At 42.7% G+C, this 20,784-nt stretch overlaps 1 long non-coding RNA gene across 2 annotated transcripts in view; it reads right to left on the minus strand.

Moving 5' to 3' along the window:
- LOC133481755 (uncharacterized) overlaps positions 1 to 20,407 on the minus strand; it is a 39,717-nt gene extending 19,310 nt beyond the window's left edge. The window contains exons 1-3 of one of the 2 annotated variants that reach the window (XR_009789598.1): positions 20,354 to 20,407; positions 18,749 to 19,006; positions 15,586 to 15,639 (exon numbers count right to left, since the gene is read on the minus strand). This is a non-coding gene — a long non-coding RNA (uncharacterized LOC133481755). Of the gene's footprint in view, positions 1 to 15,585; positions 15,640 to 18,748; positions 19,007 to 19,141; positions 19,259 to 20,353 lie in introns of those variants that run through there. The other variant, XR_009789599.1, reaches the window with a different exon arrangement.
- Positions 20,408 to 20,784: the final 377 nt, after the last annotated feature.

Here is a 20,784-nt window from a genome sequence, read left to right on the forward strand (position 1 = left end):
GGCGCAGCTGCCGAGGAGCCGGAACGGGAGCCTGGCGCAGCTTCCGATTAGCCGGAACGGGAGCTGCAGTCGCTTCCTCAGCCTGCCGCCATTGAGGTGTGGGAGTAGAGGGTACGGGAGTGGAAGAGTGCACAAGGTCTCGGGAAGGTGAACTAGGAAAAATGGCTGGTACTGAACATGGCTTGGGGGCAGGTTTGACTAGACGTGACTTAATTGGAGCCGTGGAACAACGTGTGGGAACAGGTGAAAAATCAAGTGATTTGTGAACAGGGGGGAAAAAACGAGGGGGCAAAATTTGACCTTTACTTGGGCGCCTCCGTTGGCCACCACGCGGCGGTCCCGGGTAGATGGCCAAACGGGTGCCCAAGAAAAGGTCAGAGGGAAAGGATTTGGACTCACTGGGGTTGGAAACGTGGAAACGTGACAAAAACCGACGAGGACGGGATAAACTAGGGAAGGAACCAGAAAAATCTAAATCTGTGTCAGTCAGAATCCGACAGGAGGTTAACTAAATCAGGGCCATCTTCACAATCAGAAAAATCTGAATCTAAAGAAACATGTGGATGTACAATAGTAGGGCATGGTGAATAACTAGGACAAGTGGGGGGACCCGAGGAAAAGGACAGAAAAGACTGAATGATAGGGCTTACTGGAGGAGGGTAGGTATGGATGGCAGGCTGAGGACGGTGGGAGGCAGTTTGGTGGCGTCCAGGGTGACGCCATGTTCTTCCCGCTGGGTCCTGTTCTGGTCGGTTCATTCTGTCATGAACATGGTTAGGGCGACGGCGAGGAACGCAAGGCAAGAACATGGTGGACCCAATTGCAGGGAAGCAGGGAGGCAAGGCAGGAGTGCGGGAATCTCAAAATAATAATATTTAATCACAATGATAAAACAACTGGCGACTATGACATGGCAAGACATGTGACAACGACAATGAACCGACAAGGACTGAAAGAACCCAGGGAACTAAATACAAACAAATTGACGAGACAACGAGGAACACCTGGACAAGACACGAGTGGCTGGAGAGAGCTGATTGGTCGACACAAAATAGACGAGAACAGGTGGACACAACAACCTAATGAGCACACGACAAACATGGAACACAGGAAAACATGGAACAAAACTAAACACAACCCAAACCAAAACACAGACCATGACAGATCCTGAATAATGTCCCTAACGGCCCCTCACACACACACACATATACACAAACACACACACACACACAAGCGCATGTGCACACATGTGCACGCACACACGCGCACACACACACACACACATGCATGCACACTCACACACATATCCACGCACACGTTGCGCCTCGAGATATGCATGTTTAGAATGAAATGCAGTGTTGCTTTGCTCCACTGAGACAACTCAGATGCAGATTTCCCGCAGCGACTTTCTGCTGTGTTTGGTATGATTTGCACTCTTGGTGTGTGTGTGTGTGTGTGTGTGTGTGTGTGTGTGTGTGTGTGTGCTTGTGCGTATATGTGTCTGTGTGTATTTGCAGCATTAGAACAAAGGATCCTTTGGTACAACGGACCCTGTAGCACTTCCATCTCCTCTACAATCATGTGCACTGCATGTTCTGTATGTTCACGTGTGGTTCCCACACGTTTCCTCTTTCAGTGTTGTTCAAGATTTCAGATTCACTTTACTGCCATTATGTCCCAGTGGAGTGTAGCTCTTACTCTAGGCTGGGTTGACCTTCAGTTTTGTGCTCTGTCAGACCTTCCTCACTTCTCTTCTGGTTATGATTTTGGGGACCTTAACTCGCAGGGTTACTCAAATCCAAATCTTAAAGGGCCTTAAAGATTTTTTTTCAATGAGTCAAAGGTCCATTTATTGAGGTCAATCAGAACACATAACATAATGGGCCTCATTTACTAACCGTGCATATGCACAGATTTGTGCTGAAATCATTCCTACACACAATTTGCAAATGAGTTGACTGTCCTTAATAATAACAAAAAGGACACTTCTCAGCACTTTACCCTCGTTCCATTCAAGCTTTTGTATAGTTGGATATGGGCATTTATATGTGTCCCTTGCTCGCCGTCTGCGTATGACTGACGTTTTCACGCAACGAGGAAGCGCGATCAGACCGCTCAAACTCCCTAGTTTTTTTTAAGGCTTCAGTATTCTTTGAATCCCTACGATAATCAGACTTATATATTTTTCTGTGTTTCTGCATCTGAAAGTGTGATGTAAATTGAGCTATTTGCACACACACACTGGTGTTAACGTGGTTAAATTGTGAAGTGCTCCGGTTATATATATGGCTCATATTTTCTTTCACTTCCATTTCTAATTTCATAAATTTTACCAACTACAAATGCCTGTTTGCTGTGTTATATTTATTCCTTAATATGTATGTGAACAACGTATGCAGTTTTTGTTCATTCTCGGTTCTTAAATTATTTTTGTATAGGTATCCGATATGTATGTTTTGTACAACCCACATTCTCTAACTTAACTTCGGAATTAATTAAAAATGATTTAACATGATTATTGAGTTACATGTTGTCTGTTTCTGTGTTTAGCAAGCTTTCTGATCATATCAACATTTTCAATATAGGATAAATATTAAGAAAGTTATTTAAGTTATTTATGCAGATTTGATTGTCGCGGGCCTGAGTCTGGCATATAGAATGAATTCGGATTCATTAACATACGCATGGTGGGGCGAAGAAAATTGACCGTGTCATGAATCTGACAGTGATTTTGCGTAGAGTATATGCTAAGTTTGTGCGCAGAGAACATCCATCCATCCATCCATTTTCAACACCGCTTATCCTGGTTAGGGTCGCGGGACGCTGGAGCCTATCCCTGCTGACTTCGGGCGAAAGGCGGACTACACCCTGAACTGGTCGCCAGTCAGTCACAGGGCACATTTTGACACGGACAACCATGCGCAGAGAACATTTCTACGCATTTATTAATACATGAGGCCCGACGTCATTTTCATTCAAAACAAAAACAAAAATACACACTAGAATAAAATGTACATAAATTAAAATAAACAGTTGAGTAGAACAAAACATGAATCCAAAACAATTATATCAGGAGGAGGTTAAGAATGCTTTTCTTTTTAAATATAAACACAAACAACCACAAGAAATAAGGACAAAAATATTTCTGTCGTATTTCTATCCACTTTTTTGTTAGCAACGAACATGAAATATGCCATTTTCATACAATTTAGCCTCCTACTGCTAGCAAAGTGTCAAAAATCGAACTGCTCTAAAAAATAAAAATGACAATTAAAAACTGCACTCGCAGCAATGAACCATGAGTCACCCAGTAACAGACTGCGCAGTGGAAGTATTCTCCTCTGTTGCTAGGTTAGGTAAATGGGGCTCGCTTCACGTCAGTTTGTCGATGAGAACACCACTGAAGGTCAGACGCATAGGAAGTATGGTAACAAAGTGACTAAAGCAGATACACTATATTGCCAAAAGTATTCACTCACCCTTCCAAATAATTGGAATCAGGTTTTGCTATCACTTCCACGGCCACAGGTGTATAAAATCAAGCACCTAGGCATGCAGACTGTTTTTACAAACATTTGTGAAAGAATGGATCGCTTTCAGGAGCTCAGTAAATTCCAGTGTGGAACTGTGATGAAATACCACCTTTGGAACAGGTCCAGTCGTGAAATGTCCTCGCTCCGAAATATTCCACAGTCGACTGTCAGCTGTGTTATAAGAACATGGAAGCGTTTGGGAATGACAGTAAATCAGCTGTGAAGTGGGAGGCCACGTAAAGTGACAGAGCAGGGTCAGCGGATGCTGACGCACATAGTGCGAAGAGGTCGCCAAATTTCTGCCAAGTCAATTGCTCCAGACCTCCAAACTTCATGTGGCGTTCAGATTAGCTCATGAACAGTCTCCAGAGAGCTTCATGGAATGGTTTTCCATGGCCGAGCAGCTGCATCCAAGCCATACATCACCAAGTGCAATGCAAAGCATCAGATGCAGTGGTGTAACGCACGCCACCACTGAACTCGAGAGCAGTGGAGACGTGTTCTCTGGAGTGACGAATCACTGGGTTTGGCGCTTGTCTGACTGCATTGTGCCAAGTGTAAAGTTTGGTGGAGGGGGGATTATGGTGTGGGGTTGTTTTTCAGGAGCTAGGCTGGGCCAAGTTCCAGTGAAAGAAACTCTGAATGCTTCAACATACCAAGAGATTTAGGGCAATTCCATGCTCCCAACATTGTGGGAACAGTTTGGAGCCGGCCCCTTCTTCCAACATTACTGTGCACCAGTGCATAAAGCAAGGTCCATGACATTGATGACGGAGTCTGGTGTGGACTAACTTGACTGACCTGCACAGTCCTGACCTCAACCCGATAGAACCCATTTGGGATGAATTAGAGAGGAGACTGAGAGCCAGGTCTTCTTGTCCAACATTATTGTGTGACCTCAGAAATGCGCTTCTTGAAGAATGGAATGGTCATAAATTTCCATAAACACACTCCTAAACCATGTGGACAACCTTCACAGAGGAGTCGAAGCTGTTATCGCTGCAAAGGGTCGGTCGACGTCATATTAAACCCTATGGATTAAGAATGGGATGTCACTTAAAGTTCATGTCAGTCAAGGCACGTGAGCAAATACTTTTGGCAATCTAGTGTATGTGGGTTTTTCTCTTTTACTCCATTTCATAGAATACAATTCCTCTCTGTTTGCACGCATATGTGTGTGTCATTTTGTAAGAGAGAAACAAAGCAAAGCAAATTTATTTATATAGCGCATTTCATACACAAGGTAAGTCAATGTGCTTTACATGATTAAAGGCATTTAAAAACAAAGAGAGAAAAAAAAAGCTTATAAACATTTAAAACAAAGAAAAATAAAATAAAAGTACAATTAGCCGGCACGGTGAATGACTGGTTTGCACGTCTGCCTCACAGTTCTGAGGACCTGGGTTCAAATCCCGGCCCCACCTGTGTGGAGTTTGGATGTTCTCCCCGTGCCTGGGTGGGTTTTCTCCGGGGACTCCGGTTTCCTCCCACATCCCAAAAACAAGCGTGGTAGGTTGATTGAAGACTCAAAATTCCCTGTAGGTGTGAATGTGAGTGCAAATGGTTGTTTGTTTCTATGTGCCCTGCGATTGGCTGGCGACCGATTCGGAGTGTACCCCGCCTCCCGCCCGAAGATAGCTGGGATGCCTCCAGCAGCCCGCGACCCTAGTCAGGATAAGCGGTAAAGAAAATGGATGGATGGATGGATAAAAGCACAATTAAAACCATAGAGTGCAAGAAATATAATTTAAAAGTGGAAATGCTCTAAAAAGACTTTTAAAAGAAAAGTTTTTAACCTGGACTTAAAAACATTCACGCTTGGGACTGACGTCACTTCTGTTGGCAACTTATTCCATTTGTGTGCAGCATAATGCTGCTTCACCATGTTGGCTTTGGACTCTGTGCACCACTATTTGACCTGAGTCTGTCAATCTCAGAGCCCTACTGGGTTTATATTCCTTTAGCATTTATTTCATGTATTCAGGACCTAAACCATTTAGTGATTTATAGACCAGTAGTAGAACTTTAAAATCTAATCTAAAGCTGACCTGGAGCCAGTGTAAAGACTTTAGAAATGGAGTAATATGCTCTGACCTCAGAATATGTCAGAACCCGAGCTGCAGCATTCCGAATGAGCTGCAGGTGTTTAATGCTCTTTTTGGGGAGTGCAGTCAGAAGACCATTACAATAGTCAAGTCTAGTTGAGATAAAAGCATGGATGAGCTTCTCCCGGTCTGCTTGGCAGATGCAAGCCTTCACTCTGGATATGTTCTTCATATGGTAGAAGGCAGTTTTAGTAATTGATTTGATATGACTGTTGAAAGTCAGGTCGGAATCTGTCAGAACACCAAGGTTTCGGACTTGGTCTTTGGTTTTTAAAGAGAGTGACGCCAGGTATTTACTAACAGCAATCCTCTTTTCTTTATTGCCAAAAACAATTATCTCAGTTTTGTTGTGGTTTAATTGAAGAAAATTTGGGCTCATCCAGATATTTAGCTGTTTCTCAATTGAACTGTAGTCATCTGGAGACACTGCTAGATATAACTGTGTGTCATCTGCATAGCTATGATAGTCAACATTAAAGTTCTGAGGAATTTGACCCAAGGGTAGCATATACAGGCTGAATAGGAGGGGTCCAAGAACTGACCCTTGAGGAACCCCATAGGTCATTGCCATGAATCAGAATCATCTTTATTTGCCAAGTATGTAAAAAACAGACAAGTAATTTGTCTCCGGTCATTGGAGCCGCTCTAGTATGACAACAGACAGTCAATCCCCTCCAAATCTGAGACCATGGTCCTCAATCGGAAAAGGGTGGAGTGCCCTCTCCAGGTCGGAGATGAGATCCTGCCCCAACTGGAGGAATTCAAGTATCTTGGGGTCTTGTTCACAAGTGAGGGAAGAATGGAACGGGAGATCGACAGGAGGATCGGTGCAGCGTCTGCAGTGATGTGGACTTTGTATTGGTCCCTTGTGGTGAAGAAGGAGCTAAGCCGAAAGGCAAAGCTCTCAATTTACCGGTCAATCTATGTTCCTACCCTCACCTAGGGTCACGAGCTGTGGGACGTGACCGAAAGAACAGGATGCCGGTTACAAGCGGCCGAAAAGAGTTTCCTCCGCAGGGTCTCCGGGCTCTCCCTTAGAGATAGGATGAGAAGCTCGGTCATCCGGGAGGGGCTCAGAGTAGAGCCGCTACTCCTCCACCTCGAGAGGAGTCAGATGAGGTGGCTTGGGTATTTGATTAGGATGCCTCCTGGACGCCTGCCTGGTGAGGTGTTCCGAGCACGTCCCACTGGGAGGAGACTCCGGGGAAGACCCAGGACACGCTGGAGAGACTATGTCTCCCGGCTGGCCTGGGAGTGCCTCGGGATCCCCCCGGAAGAGCTGGTTGAAGTAGCTGGGGAGAGGGAAGTCTGGGCTTCCCGATTAAAGTTACTGCCCCTGCGACTTGACCGCGGATAAGCGGAAGAAAATGGATGGATGGATGAAAGTACAAAAGTAATAAATGCATGTGACACTTAAATTATAGAGTTGAACATATCTTCCCTAACAATGAATGACTTTGAAGCCTTTTCTACAGGCTGTCTGTGTATCGTCATATACAAGTGCTTACCCAGCCAAAACACATCGGAAAAGAATAACAGTTCAGTGGCCACAAATAGTGCAGTCAGTGGGCTGGATGCGGTTTGAGGGTTAGGGTTAGCCTATCGAGACCTAGAGTAGTTGCGGCTAATGCTAAACCATGTTTTGCCTCTCTTGTACTGTCGTGAAGGCAACATTTTGATGTGATTTGAGCATGTGAATAATAATGTACTATTAGTTCAGTTGTTGTAGAGCTGAATGTATACTTTAACTACAATTACATGTGCATTTAAAACTCATGGTTTCTTGCTAATACTTTCCAAAGGCAATTGTTGTATGTCATTCTGTTGAATTTGAAGCACAATCTAGCTCATGAATGAACCAAATGTTTCTGTTACAAATCAACTAATTTTCTTTATATTATCCATGTGTACAGTATATGGCCCATGGGCAAAAATGTAATAAAAATGGTAGAAGGCAGCCTTCTTGTAAGGCTGAAAATCATGCAGCCCATTTCATGTTGAATTCAGTATTTTTCTACACAATGGAATAGCTATTTAGTCCTTAAAAGCACAGACTGTACAGTAGGGTATTACATATATTGTACACTTAGACATCAAAACAGAATATACAAACGCATGCAGTTTTTCCTTCTATGTAATGCCATCACTGTGTAACATGTTTTTGTTGTATCCAATTCCCACTGCCATATGTTATCTGAAGAATATCTGTCTCTGGCAGGCCACAGTAGCCTGCTGTTCTGAGGGCTTACCTCTCCTTGACCAAACAAAAACTGCCCTGACCAGCATGCACACACATATATGCATACACACGCACACACGCACACACACACACACACACACACACAAAGAATTAGACTTCATGATCAGGGTTTTCAGGAAGACACGGCCATGTTATTTTATGCTTTCAGTTTCCACGCATCATTCCTAACCCCTGCCCCTCTGCCAGTGTCAAAAACACAAGATTTTGGGTAAGCAGGGCTATTTGCCAAATATCTGATGTGTTGACCTCCACTGTATTTAGTGGGCGGAATTCTATTATGGAACTACAATTTATTCAAAGGCATTGGGACCAGTGTTGGGAACAATGTGTAGAAAAAGCAATTACAGTAACTATAGCATGATTGCATAGTACAAACTAGCATTCATGACCATAACAAACAAGTCATATGTGGTTATTAAAATTAGTTAAATTATTTCTCTGTATTATTTTTTTTAATTTATGGTGGCAGCACTTGTTATATACTTTTTGTGTAAATATCTGAATATGAAAAAACTGCAATTTTCATTCCAAAACTCGTGTCGTCTTCTTACACGAAACAGGAAATTGCCACCTTTCTGCTCTGAATGTTGCAAGGTCTACGGTTTGCATTTTGCTACCTCCTGGAGTAAATGAACTCCAACATGGCTGTCAGAGAACTGATCATGTAATCTCAGAACCCATCAGATTACTATGACATTGGCCTTGGTTAATCTCCAAGTATTGAGTTCGTAATCACACTTCACTGAACACGATTGGCAATATACTGTATAGCTGCTATTTTTGCCTGTGCGACTGTGAAGATTGTACCGAAACCAAACTGCAATCTTTTGTACTGTTAAAAAAAAAAAAAGTCCTCCACACTCATAGAATTTTCTTTCAACTGCTGTTGTGTATTCCGTTTGAAGTTCCTGTTTGACAGCTTCATTTGTGAAGTGTTTCAATTAGACAGAATATTTCTGCCATATCTCGACACTCAGACTGCCTCACTTGAACATAAAAGCCTGGACTTAAGGAAGTCATCACACCTCACCAGGGAAAGACTGACACACACATGCACATCCATACAAACACTAAAAATAGAGGCAAGCTCTCTTACAAACTCTGGTTAATGCTCCTTACCCAGACAGTTTCATTTGCATTCCTTTAATGTGTTTTTTCTCCTTTCTCTTCTTTTTTTCTCCTTTTCTCATCTTTTGAGAAAAAGCCTGGTTTTGTAGCAATTCTCTGGGAGGGTTGCGGTACATGCTAGGAGGGTTCTTGTTGTATCAGAAATCAGCGAAAGGAACACTGAAACGATTACAATAAACAATTGTAGTAAAAAGACATTTTGGGAATTGGAGCCATCCCCATAGGCACCTCTTTTTTAGATCTACAATACTCCCCATCTGGTTTGTGAGAGTGAATAGAAAAGAATTGAGTCTCTCGACTGTATCGGAAAGGCCATCTGGGCTGGGACACTCCCACCTCTTTGAGGTCACTCAACAGTCCAAACTGACCAGGCTACAGGCCTGGCCCATCTTAATGTATAAGCCGATTTCAGTAACAGCAATCGGGTTTAATAGTTAATTAAAGTTTTCTGAGATGTACTAATACAAACCCCAATTCCATTGAAGTTGGGACGTTGTGTAAAACATAAATAAAAACTGAAAACAATGATTTACAAATCATTTTCAACCTATATTCTATTGAATACATGACAAAGACCAGATATTTAATGTTCAAACTGATGAATGTTGTGTTTTGTGTGAATATTCTCTCATTTTGAATTTGATGCCTACAACATGTTACAAAAAAGCTGGGGGGACAGGAGCAACAAAAGACTGGGAAAGTTGAGGAATACAAAAAAAAAACACCTGCTTGGAACATTCCACAGATTAACAGGGTATAAATTAATTGGGTATAAAAGGAACGTCAACGGGGTCCTTGAGGGTGCATGGGAGTTTGCCCAACCAGTCTACAATGAAGTCCAAGGAAGTTGGGACATTGTGTTAAACATAAATAAAAAAAGAATACAATGATTTGCAAATCATGTTCAACCTATATTTAATTGAATACACTACAAAGACAAGACATTTCAAACTGATAAACTTTATTGTTTTTAGCAAATAATCATTAACTAAGGACAATGTTCCTCAACGTACAGTTGCAAGGAATTTTGGGATTTCATCATCTACGGTCCATAATATCATCCAAAGGTCCAGGTCCAGAGAATCTGGAGAAATCACTGCATGTAAGCGGCAAGGCCAAATCCAACATTGAATGCCCGTGACCTTCGATCCCTCAGACGGCACTGCATCAAAAACGGACATCAATGTGTAAAGGATATCACCACGTGGGCTCAGGAACACTTCAGAAAACCAATGTCAGTCAATACAGTTCGGCGCTACATCCGTAAGTGCAACTTGAAACTCTAGGGTTGGACTCCGCCAAGGCTGCCCTTTATCACTGATTCTGTTCATAACTTTTATGGACAGAATCTCTAGGCGCAGTCGAGGCGTAGAGGGGGTCCAGTTTGGTGGCCTCAGTATTGCATCTCTGCTTTTTGCAGACATTGTGGTTCTGTTGGCTTCATCAAGCCGTGATCTCCAACTTTCACGAGAGCGGTTCGCAGCCGAGTGTGAACTGGTTGGGATGAAAATCAGCACCTCCAAATCTGAGACCATGGTCCTCAGTCGGAAAAGGGTGGAGTGCCATCTCCGGGTCGGGGATGAGATCCTGCCCCAAGTGGAGAGTTCAAGTATTTTGGAGTCTTGTTCACGAGTGAGGGAAGAATGGAACGGGAGATCGACAGGCGGATCGGTGCAGCGTCTGCAGTGATGCAGACTTTGTATCGGTCTGTTGTGGTGAAGAAGGAGCTAAGCGGAAAGGCAAAGCTCACAATTTACCGGTCGATCTACATTCCTACGCTCACCTATGGTCAAGAGCTGTGGGTCGTGACTGAAAGAACAAGATCCCGGATTCAAGTGGCCGAAATGAGTTTCCTCCGCAGGGTGTCCGGGCTCTCCCTTAGAGATAGGGTGAGAATCTCGGTCATCTGGGAGGGGCTCAGAGTAAAGCCGCTACTCCTCCGCATTTAGAAGAGTCAGATGAGGTGGCTTGGGCATCTGATTAGGATGCCTCCTGGATGCCTCCCTGGTAATGTCCCAACTTTATTGGAATTGGGGTTTACCACCTTATGGTCACAGCTCCGGTCAGCCGCCTCAGCAATGGAGGTGCGGAACATGGTCCACTCGCACTCAATGTCCCTCACCTACCCCGGAACATGGGTGAAGTTCTGCCGGAGGTGGAAGTTGAAACTCCTTCTGACAGGGGATTCTGCCAGACGTTCCCAGCAGACCCTCAGAGTACGTTTGGGCCTGCCAGGTCAGACCAGCATCTTCCCTACCATCAAAGCCAACTCACCACCAGGTGGTGATCAGTTGACAGCTCCGCCCCTTTCTTCACCCGAGTGTCCAAGACATGCGGCCGGAGGTCCGATGACACAACCACGAAGTCGATCATTGAACTGCGACCTAGGGTGTCCTGGTATCAGGTGCACGTGTGGACACTGTTACGCTTGAACATGGTGTTCGTTATGGACAGAAGTCCAATAACAGAACACCACTCGGGTTATGATCCAGGGGGCCATTCCTCCCAATCACACCCTTCCAGGTCTCACTGTCATTGCCCACGTGAGCATTGAAGTCCCCCAGCAGAACGATGGAGTCCCCAGCGGGAGCGCTCTCCAGCACCCCCTCCAAGGACTCCAAAAAGGGTGGGTACTCTGAACTGCTGTTTGGAGCATAGGCACAAACAACAGTCAGGACCCGTCCCCCCCAACCGAAGGCGGAGGGAGGCTACCCTCTCGTCCATTGGGGTGAACCCCAATGTACAGGCGGCAAGCCAGGGGGCAATAAGTATACCCACACCTGCTCGGTGCCTCTCACCGTGGGCAATTCCAGAGTCGAAGAGAGTCCAACCCCTCTCAAGAGGACTGGTACCAGAGCCCAAGCCATGTGTGGAGGTGAGCCCAACTATATCTAGTCGGAACTTCTCAACCTCACACATCAGCTCGGGCTCCTTCCCTGCCAGAGAGGTGACATTCCATGTCCCTAGGGTCAGCTTCTGTAGCCGGGGATCGGATCGCCAAGGTCCCCGCCTTCGGCTACCCCCTAGCTCACACTACACCCGATCCCTAAGGCCCCTCCCACAGGTGGTGAGCCCATGGGAAGGTGTGCCCGGCTGGGCCCTATGGGTGCAGGCCCGGGCACCAGGCGCTCGCCTTCGAGCCCCATCTCCAGGCCTGGCTCCAGAGGGGGGCCCCGGTGACCCGCATCCGGGCAAAGGAAAACGTTTTCCTCTGTTTTCAATTATCATGGGGGTCTTTGGAGCTGCGCTTTGTCTTGTCCCTCACCTAGAACCTGTTTGCCATGGATGACCCTGCCAGGGGCATAAACCCCCAGACAACTTAGCTCCAAGGATCAACGATACGGTGACAGCTCAAGGAGGGGATCATATTATATTAATTGTATATAATTGTATATATACTGTAAATACGATACATCAACAGGGAAGTGATTAATAAGAGTTGGATTTTTTTTTTTTCCCAGTTGAGCTCAGCTGTACCAAAGGAGACCAATGAGCAATTTAGCAGCCAGTGTCAGGAAGCACTGCTCAGGCGGCGGAGGGACTGAAGTGAGAGACGTACTTGTACATATGCACTGAACTGTCCTGCCATGAATATCACTGGAAGTTCAATGCGCACTAGTACGATGAGTGATTAGTTTGCGCAAGGAACGACATATTGTGGAGCGAACGTACTCGAGTGATTTTAACCGTTCGTCCTCACAGTGAGCGACTGGTTAGCACATCTGCCGCACAGTTCTGCGGACCAGGATTCAAATCCTGGTGCCGCCTATATGGAGTTTGCATGTTTTCCTTGTGCCTGCGTGGATTTTCTCCAGGTACTCCGGTTTCCTCCCACATCCCAAAAACATTCATGGTAGATTGATTCTAGACTCTAAATTGCCCGTAGGTGTGAACGTGTGCGCGAATGGTTGTTTGTTTATATGTCCCCTGCGATTGGCTGGCGACCAGTTGAGGGTGTACCCCGCCTCTCGTCCGAAGATAGCTGGGATAGGCTCCAGCACGCCCGTGAGCCTTGTGAGGATAAAGCGGTACAGAAAATGTTCCTCACAGTGATAGCTTTCATTAGCATCCGTTTGTCCAAGCTAACGGCTAATGTTGAGTCAGTCACGCACATGAAAACATCCATCCATCCATTTTCTGAGCCGCTTCTCCTCACTAGGGTCGTGGGCGTGCTGGAGCCTATCCCAACTATAATCGGGCAGGAGGCGGTGTACAGCCTGAACTGGTTGCCAGCCAATCGCAGGTCACATATAAACAAACAACCATTCATACTCACATTTACATCTACGGGCAATTTAGAGTCCTCAATCAACCTACCACTCATGTTTTTGGGATGTGGGAGGAAACCGGAGTGCCCGGAGAAAACCCACGCAGGCACGGGGAGAACATGCAAACTCTACACAGGTGCCTCAGAACTGTGAGGCAGACGCTCTAACCAGTCGGTCACCGTGCCGCCCACATGAAAACAAGCACACATATTTAAAATAAATGTAAATTAATAATAAATGTATATATGTACACATACATATCATCCCCTATGTGTCTGTAATAGTATTATCAAAGTTTTTTGTTTAATAATAATAATAATAATAATAACAATACATTAAACCTATAGCGCTTCTCAAGACACTCAAAGACGCTTTACACCAATCAGATGACAGTAACAGTAAGGTGGGTGAGCAGGCGGCCCGGGTGCTTGTGTCAATGACGCTGTCCACCGCAGTGGACTGTGGATGTAGAGGAGATGCGGAAGGATATGTGCTGCAGCTGAGCTCGCCGCACTGATGTTCACGAGTCACGACCGAAGCCGGGTGTTCGAGCGCTCGCTGAGAGAGACATAGGTAGGTGATAGCTTAGTTTAAATGTTTTTTTGTTTTTGTTTTTTTTAATCCCTGCCTTTCCTAGTTTACAATACGTGACAACAACAACACACAGTCCTTCCGGTGAACGTGTTGAGTGAACATGAACCTCAGCACTGAATCATTAACTTAATGAGGATGCATTTGAATGATTCGGTGAAAGAATCTTTTGAACGAATCTATTTAATGACTGATTCTTGTGATTCAGTACACTCAATAGAACTGCCGTGTCCATCACTATACCTGTAACCAAATTCAGATTACTCAAAGGCTTCAAGCGGAAGATGTTCAACAAGCTTGAAGTGTAAATTGTGTGATGACCATAAAGCTTCTCAAACTAGCGTCAGGTACAAAAAAACTTCTTGAAAAGTGGCAGTGTTGCAATGCTGCTCCAATGCCATTGGCAAGAGAATCATATGCTTACAAAAACTATCTATCAATCTATCAATCTATCTATCTATCTATCTATCTATCTATCTATCTATCTATCTATCTATCTATCTATCTATCTGAAACATTCTCAAAATCACATTATACATTTAAAAAAATCTATTTAGCTTTGGGCGGTACGGTGGCCGACTGGTTAGAGCGTCAGCCTCACAGTTCTGAGGACCCGGGTTCAATCCCCGGCCCCGCCTGTGTGGAGTTTGCATGTTCTCCCCGTGCCTGCGTGGGTTTTCTCCGGGCACTCCGGTTTCCTCCCACATCCCAAAAACACGCATGAATTGGAGACTCTAAATTGCCCGTAGGCATGACTGTGAGTGTGGATGGTTGTTTGTTCCTATGTGCCCTGCAATTGGCTGGCAACCAGTTCAGGGTGTACCCCGCCTCCTGCCCGATGACAGCTGGGATAGGCTCCAGCACGCCCGCGACCCTAGTGAGGAGAAGCGGCTCAGAAAATGGATGGATGGATATTTAGCTTTGCTAAAGGACCATACAACCTGATATTTCTGCTAATCTCACTCTGTAAATAAATCTGTCACTACATTATTGTATACTTAGCAAAAAAATATATATATAAATCAAAACTGAAATTAGAAGTAAGTAAAAAAAAAAAAAAAAAAGATGTCAATATTTTGTCAGTCAAGACGATTGAAAGAAAGAAAATATAATTAAAATATTAAGAAGATATTAGCATTGTTCTGAGTTTTTCTGGTAATGTGTTTGTTTTGGTTGAGACACAAATGTTCTTGACAAAATCAAAATATTCCTGACATAATATCCAGATTGTTCCTGGGAGGTCTTGATAGGGAATGGCATGTCTGCAGTAGTAATATCACTTATACACAGCACGAAAGTGGATTAACTTAACTATACACATTACTTACTTACCTACAATACACTCCACAAAAGTTAGAATGACATCAACATCAGCCAAAAGCTTAAATATTAATGCTTTGCTTGAAGTTATATTAAATGAGCTACTTAGATTTGACATGCCTAATAAGCACTTAAACACAAATAAGCGCACCATTCTCGAGTACACTTCTCTACAGACTCTCAACAGACAGAAATATGACCACAATATATTCCACAAGTTGTGCTTAAAGTAGGTAATATGTGTGTAACAAACATCAGACAAAATGAACAGGAAGTGTCCATCACGTTGGCGACAGACAAAGCCGAAATAAAGTATAGAAACTGCAAAGCAGCGCAGCAGATGCACACAATATAGATTACAAAGTGAATAGTGTACTCACGGTTATTGAAAGACGCACACACACACTGCAGAGCTGTACAGATCCAATGTGGCCCTATAGTAATACAGACTGCATGAATACTCAACCCACAATGCATCACGGGCTTAACATGGCAGGGTAAATATTACAGCGGAAATAAACAAACAACAACAATCATAAACTTGAATATTTAGAACATTTCTACCACTTTTTACTGAGGAAACAGACAAAAATAATTCTTATTCTTGAAACCCTGACTGTGTGTTGTATGATATGGAATGGCCTCTCGCTCATGTTCCCTATAATGCAAGTTAGTTGGTGGCGAGCCAACTGTGTTATTTGCTGTTGCTCATTAAAGCTTCTTCTTCTGCAAGCTGCAAGTTTCAAGTTTTCAAGTCTGTGTTTATCATGTGCATCTCACAGTGATTTGAATAAACAATTTTAATTGGATTACTTGTCTGCAAATAGGAATGTGTTAGATTACTAGTTACTCAAAGAAGCAGTCACATTAGAGTAACGCCTTACTAAATAACACATTACTGGCCTCACTGCCCCTTGATTCCTTCACGAGACTGGAGTGTGTCAGGAATTCTAATCAGGCATGCCCAGAAGTTGTAGGGAGTGCATGCAAGCATGTGGAATCCATACACGCGACTGAGTCACATTATGAGTTATCTTGAGTAAAGTTGGATCAGCCTGTATCAAATTTTGAGTGTTATTCTGGATCCCGCCCTCAATTGTTTTATTGTTTTGGTTTGCATTGAGCGTTCTGATGGAAACTGTTAACTACGTTGTAATCAATAACAGTTTTCAACTGGGATATTTTATTCATCAAGCTCTTAAGTGTTCTGTTTATTTATTTTTTAGCAATGTACTTTACATTTACTTGAATTCATTAGTTTTTTTTTTACGTCCCTTCCTTGTTTCACGCATCAAGGCCAAGTCATGCCATTCAGACTGTCATTCTTATTGATAGGATATAGTAAATATGGCGAGGTGACACGATCTCTTCAATGAAAGGGTAACGAAATAATATCATTCTGTACATGACGAGTTTTGCAGCTGTGCTTGCACCACTGCCACAGGGTAAAAATAACCATTACGTGAGACTGCTGAACATGCGGGAACATGGGTACCTTTACAGCAGGAATCTGTGTCACTGTCATCACTGTCATCTGAAGTAAGTGTCAATAAATGCATCTCTGTCAGAGTTGCAAGGCGACAATGATGGACCGAGCTGTCAATGGCTCCTGCAGTGAAAAGCACGCCCGCTGGCTAGGTCTCACATAGACTGGTTGGAGCTTTAGACTGCACATCTTATTATTCAACATCTTCAGAGCCTCAGCAGAAAAAAAAAAAAACAAAACAAAACAAAATAACCACACACATAACATATTACTACAAAGGCCCACTGTTTCTGCTTTCCCACAGTGGAGCAGCACTTTTGTTTTAATTGGAAGAACATTTTAATGAGCATTACATGTGCAAGTCAGTATGACTGTGGAGCTCAGGAGTGTGGCAACACTGGTTAGTCCCGAGTCGCACACACCCCATAGGGGGAAGCTGCTGTGGTGACGCAGGCTGCCCTTGATTGTGCAAGCCTATATCAGTAGCTGTACGCTCGGTTTACAGCCATGCTGGGGTTTAAGGTCTCATTTCCCAATGGGGAGTGACAATTTAATGGCCTTGTTCAGAGGAGTAACTTTCCAGGAGTCAGGACACTGGAAGACACAGGAATTTTAGTATGCTTACTACCAATGCGGGCATTAAATGTTGCAGCTGAATTTCAGTACCATCCTCTCGACATTTTGTGTTTTTGCCTCTGGCCACTGTCTGTCAGCAGTCTGTCTGTCACCTTTGACTTTCCTTCTGTTTCTTACAAAAGTCATCCAAACTATACAAGCCCCCAGCCAGTGGAAGAATGCTAGGCACCATGCCAGCTAGCCAGGGCACCAGTTTGGTTGAACATCAGGAGCATTAAAGATATGTTATCCACCCAAGTGTATCTGCCTGGCTTAGAGCCGTGATCCCCTGTTCCTCCCACCCCTCATATGCTGTCCCTTGATTCCATTTGACCCTTCTTGCTTTTATCAGCACGATACCCAGACATCCAGTATACTGATTTAGGTCTCTTAAAATACATACACAAATAAATGACATGGGTGCTTGAAATAACTACTTTCTCATCTGCAGCCAAGCTACCCTGATAGTCAGGTCATAGTCTTTAAAGGGGCAGGGAGTGCAGAAAGCGGACCCCTATTAACTTCATTGTAGTTATTTAATAAAAGAAATCAAAATCAGTGTTAGGCCTTTTATTGTTGTTGTTTGTTGTTTTTTTGTTGCAATTTTGTACAATAATTCCTTTGATGCTTCAAACGATGCCATTTGTTTTGTGTTATAGTTAGCTGCACAACAGACCAAAGGTGCATTTCATGTTGGTTAAAAATATATCTGCTCCTGTTCCATCATTCGTTTTGCCCTCATTCTTTCCGCTCTAATATAGATTGCATTGCTTCAAGGATTATCCTTGATGACATTTTTGAAGTGTGACTCCTGAGGATGAGTTTGATATTGTGAGCTTTATATATTGGTTGTTCTTTGGGTCTGGCATGGCGGAAAAGTAGTGAGCACTGCTGCCTCGTAGTAAAAATGTCACGGCTTCAGTTCTGACTTGGTCCACTTGAAACACCTTAAGTGGGAGAAACACTAGGCATGGCAGTTTGGGTCGAGATTAGTTCATTGCTGATAATACAGTTTGCTGTACATCGAACTTGTGGCAAATTCAGGTTACCTGTCGTTAACTGCAAGTGTTTGCGCTTTCCTTTTTTTAGTCAATACAAGTATTGAAAATGCTGTGAAAAAGAATTTGATCCGCTAGCATAATAATGTTTCTGTAGGGCCCAATGGATGTGTTGTTGGTTTTGGGGCAGTTAAAAACTGAAATGGTGGCAGGTGTGTGTCGACTCCCATATGATATTTAGAATTTTTTTAATTTGATATTCATGCTCTGATTTAAAAAAAAAAAAACTCAGAAATTACAAGTTACTCTTTATTTGAGTAGTTTTTTTCACTGAGTACTTTCTTACTCGTACTCAAGTAAATATTTGGATGACTACTTTTTACTTAAGTCATATTATTCTAAAGTAACTCTTACTTGAGTACAATATTTGGCTTCTCTACCCACCTCTGATGACGCCATCGTATCTGTCTCGGTATAAAAATGTCTCATACATGACTGGTCACAGAGCTTCCAGGCAGTGGTGTTTTTTTTTGTTGTTGTTGTTGTTGTTTTTTTTTGTTTTTTTTTACCAGGTCCGAGTTGTTTAAAAGACCAGTGCGTCCACGTACATGACTCCTTGCTTTACCAGCTGCTCAGAAAGAAAGGACCGTGGGAATGTTTCAGCCAGCACAGTACGAGAACAGCGCGGAAGGTGGGAGGAGTCTGGAGATGGAAAAAAAAATTGTGTTTAACATGAAACATGTCTCCCTCCACTTAGACAAAGATAATACTAATATAAAAATGAAATAAGAACAATATGATATCTAATCTAATATATTGCAAGACAAATTGTTTTACCATAGACAATGTGTCAAAAGTTGTCAGTCGGTTCCACTTGTCCAGCTCAATTGTTGCGATTCAAAGCTTTCGATGAGATTCAGGTTTCTTTGGTATGCAGTAAATCTTTTAGTACAGCCAATAACGCAACATGACACTGCAATTATTATATTAACAAAAACAGCAACCCATTCATAAATGCTTCCATTATACTGTAATTTTTACACTGAAGCTTATTTCAGGATATATACCGTTACCGTGAAGGAATTCAATTTATACCGTGATATGAATTTTAGATCTTATCACCCAGCCCTAGTTCCAGCTCACCCATAAGCCTAGTGAGGATAAGTGGAATATAAAATGACTATATGGTTAATAATGCATACTTTTTAATAATATTTATGTTACTTTTTTCACGTACGTTTTTTTCAAATAAACATAAAATAAATCTCTCTTAATTGAACAATGGTGCAGAGATAATATATATATATATATATATATATAATTTATTAAAAGAACAAAATAGTGCAAAAGGTAAAGCATCAGTGTTGTGTGAAATATTCAATTAAATTCAATTGTATTCATATACTGTAGCACCAAATCACAACAGAAGGTGTCTCAGGGCACTTTACTCATTTAGCAGATCTAAATGTCATGAACAGAAAATGGCTTCCCCAGACATTTCCTACAAAATGCATAGAACTGTCCTGTAAGATAGGCCAACACCTTAATTCAGACTCAGTGATGTGTCTTAATGCCTTATAGCCGTGTCGGTATAAAATATATTTTCCAATATTTTAACCAGTGGAAGGCAGCAAAGCACTCACGAAATTAGGTGTGTCTACAAAAACAGCTTTTGAGACAATGAAATCTTGTCAAAAAGAAATATTACTAGCTGTAATGACCCAATAAGTGTCAGTCAAAATGACCAGTTGGATCAGAGCTTCACAAACTGTGGGGCAGTGTTTCCCAAACTTTATTGAGCCAAGACACCCATTTGACATGGGAAAAATCTTGCAACACGACACAAAACAAAAAGGTCACAAAAAGTATGAATACTGAAATAATGATGAACTCATCTCACTTTACTAACACATTGACTTACTCACTGTTTAATTGAACACAAATCTGATATATTCTAAATTTGATATACTACGTAAACAGACGATTTCGTGTGACAAAAACTATTCAGAATTGATAAGAAACAGGATTATTACAGGAGCTTCTACTTACTGTTTATACTCGGGGCAGCCATCTTTGAAAGCCAACTCAGGGGTAGTGAGAAATGTCCGACTTTCCGAATGGAACGCACCCCGGAAGTGACGTTTTTTTGGTGAAAAATACACTGAATGTTGACTTTGCAGCTGAAAGCTGGGTTGAATGTTGAATTTGCAGCGGAATATGTTGACATTTTGAAGCTGAAAAGTACATTGAATATTTTTATGGTAAAAAAAAAAAAAAAAACAACAAAAAAAAAACACTGTTAGTAATTCAGACTCAAAATCTGATTGTACAAACATACATCATAGATAGATACACAGGTTTTTTGTACTCTCTGATATCTAATGGAAAAACAATTAGTTGTTCTGCCTGTCACGCTACGTCACTGGCATTGATAGATGAACAAAAATACTGTAATTCATAAATTGTCATTTTTGGACAAA

Source organism: Phyllopteryx taeniolatus, chromosome 8 (genome assembly GCF_024500385.1).
Source record: "Phyllopteryx taeniolatus isolate TA_2022b chromosome 8, UOR_Ptae_1.2, whole genome shotgun sequence".
NCBI lineage: Eukaryota > Metazoa > Chordata > Actinopteri > Syngnathiformes > Syngnathidae > Phyllopteryx > Phyllopteryx taeniolatus.